Genomic DNA, 2,758 nt, shown 5'->3' on the forward strand with positions numbered 1-2,758 from the left:
AAACAAGGTGTCTAAGCACCAAATAATAATAATGATGATGATAATAATAATAATAATAATAATAATAATAATAATAACAATAACAAATAACAATACTAATAGTAATAATAATAATAACATTGCAGCATTCGTAAAATGTTTGTCACCGGTGCTGGGACTGTCTCTTATACACATCTAGATGTGTATAAGAGACAGTATATATCGTTTATGGTTGGCGCTTTGCGCCTATTTGGCGTTCCATACAAATATATCGCGGCCGAACTTGTTCACGGCCGAAACGGTCCTACACCGTAAAGAATAGGTTAGGCCTAGATATGGTCGTGGCTTGACAGCTCAGCGCGAGAGATCCGATGTTGTATGGTGTGCATATCGTCGTCGCGCTCGCCTCTTAATATGCCTTCTATTTAACCGATTTTCCGATTTTGATATGGCCCGATTTTGATTAAAAAAAATATATATATATATGTCTGTTTTAGATTTTATGTTCTAAATGTTAATTTCGGAAGTTGTATTTCTCGAATTTGTGAAAAAAGAAATAAAATAAAATGCCGACCCAATTTTTTTGGAAAATTTCGGTCGGTCGCGGAGGGCAACACAACATTTTTTTTTTTTAAAGAAATTGTGTAATAAAATGCCTCTGGTGGGACTCGAACCTGCGACCTCTCGCTGTCAAGGCGAGCGTCCTAACCATTAGACCACGGAGGCTTCATGGTTAAACAAATTCAAATACCACCAGATACACTCCATCTCACAATGAGTACGGCTAGAAACAAATAATAGCATACACTGAAATATAAATCAAGGTAGCCGTTAACACTGTCATTAGAAATCATAAAACAGCGGCTAACGCAGACAAGAAACTTAAAACTAATAATAATAATAATAATAATAATAATAATAATAATAATAATAATAATAATAATAATAATAATAATGGTGGACTTATAAGGCGCATATTGTCATGACTATGCGCATCACTATGCAAAATAAGCTTAAAGATTATAAATATCAAAATAATATGTGGCTAAATATACTCCTACTCCTTAAACTAAGTTATGGTTGACCGTTTACTCCGAAGAGCTAATCCGCCCTTTGTTCAGATGTTGGTTTTTCTTGCTGCTGGGTGACGATGGAACCATCCCCTTACAGCCACTAAGACACATCTGAGTGGGCATGTCGGATTAGTCGCCGACGCCTCGACTGGATGGAGTTTAGTGTCGTGACCAGGACAGACCTAACTAACCTAAGCTACGCTTCTTAACTACCTTTTAATAAGCAGCAACACTTAACTACCTTTAGACCGTGGGTTGAGGATCGAAAACGTTCAATTCTGTGACCCACCAATCCGGGCCACCTGGCTTATAAATGTATGGCCTATAAAGTTTCCGTCGAAGCTGATGAATAGCCTACATATATAACGAAGGGGATCTCAGGGATGGTGGTGCAAGTAGTAGTTGTCAAAATTGCACCGAATCTGTTTAAAGGTGCGTGTGTGGTTACATATAACGTTAAAAATGGTATGGTATATGTTTTACTTAATTGAAAAGCACTAAGCGTCTCTCTATCACACCACACACACAGACAGGAAGCCCTGCCTTTTCCTCAAACTGGGGTACTATCGACAGCAAAATAACCACAGAGAGTATTGTGAATCAAATACGATGATGTTATATTGTAATAAGCATATTGAGACAATAATGTTGGCAATGAATCGACCCAGCATAAGCAACTGATCATGAAGACAAATCAAGAATAGCATCCACAATTATATAACAACTATTTACTACTGTCTACCAAGAACAATTACTACACAAATTGAATCAATTCAGTTTTTTGGGGTGGGGGATGTGCCCTTCAGTGACTGTGCTTAGACTAAGTAATTCAGGCTTAATTTGATTTTAATGTCTTCATGAAAAAAATATAACAAAATTATTATATTAACAATACAGTATGCTTTATCTACATAGGAATCCTTAGACACAACATAACAAAAGCTGTCAGGTATCAAAACTGACTTAAGCAAATAATATTTATCAACACTTTGATGTCCAATTAAACATCACCACCTGCATTTAATATTGTATTATACTGATACTACTTATTTTTCTTTTCTTTTCTTTTTTTTTTGGAAAACAACCTTTGATTAAAAAGAAACAATTTAAATACATATTTGATCATTAAAACTATCACAGTAGCATTGATATAAGCTCTTTGAATTAGTTTGTTTAATTAATTTTCACAGACCACAGAATCAAGTCAATGGAAGTTGATGAACCACAGCCAAAGCAAATGCTCATTCTGCATCACCTGAAAGCTGAAGTCAAGAATTAAAGAAGTGCTTCCTGGTCGAAGTCATGTTCTCCCATGTATATTTTTTGTAAAAAGACAATAATATATTAAGTTCTTTTAATAGAGCAAAAACCATTGAGAAATTAGTAAGATGTGAAACATTGAGTGGTGGAATTACTTGAGGCTGCTATTGCAAATCAGGATGAGCCTTGTCACTACATGAGGGATAAGGATCTGGTGGCAATTCAGGCCATTTTCTTTATAAAAATTTGCATTGACTTTTTGAATTGCATTGTATTGTATTTTACAATGCAATATGAAAAGAAGAAAATAACAGAGCAGTACTTGCTGATAAATGATAATGAATACAGCAAAACTTTCATTATTTATAGTTTCTTTTAAATTGTTTATGCTGGTTGGCTACATTGATAATATTATATAATTGTAATATTTAACACATGTTTATAAG

General features: G+C 34.5%; 1 protein-coding gene across 1 annotated transcript in view; it reads right to left on the reverse strand.

Moving 5' to 3' along the window:
- LOC117100022 (tripartite motif-containing protein 2-like) overlaps nucleotides 1-2,758 on the reverse strand; it is a 7,704-nt gene that overhangs the window by 4,360 nt on the left and 586 nt on the right. The window lies entirely within an intron of this gene.

The sequence above is a fragment of the Anneissia japonica genome, unplaced genomic scaffold (genome assembly GCF_011630105.1).
Source record: "Anneissia japonica isolate Jap-2015-1 unplaced genomic scaffold, ASM1163010v1 scaffold256_len832006_cov191, whole genome shotgun sequence".
NCBI classification, from domain to species: domain Eukaryota; kingdom Metazoa; phylum Echinodermata; class Crinoidea; order Comatulida; family Comatulidae; genus Anneissia; species Anneissia japonica.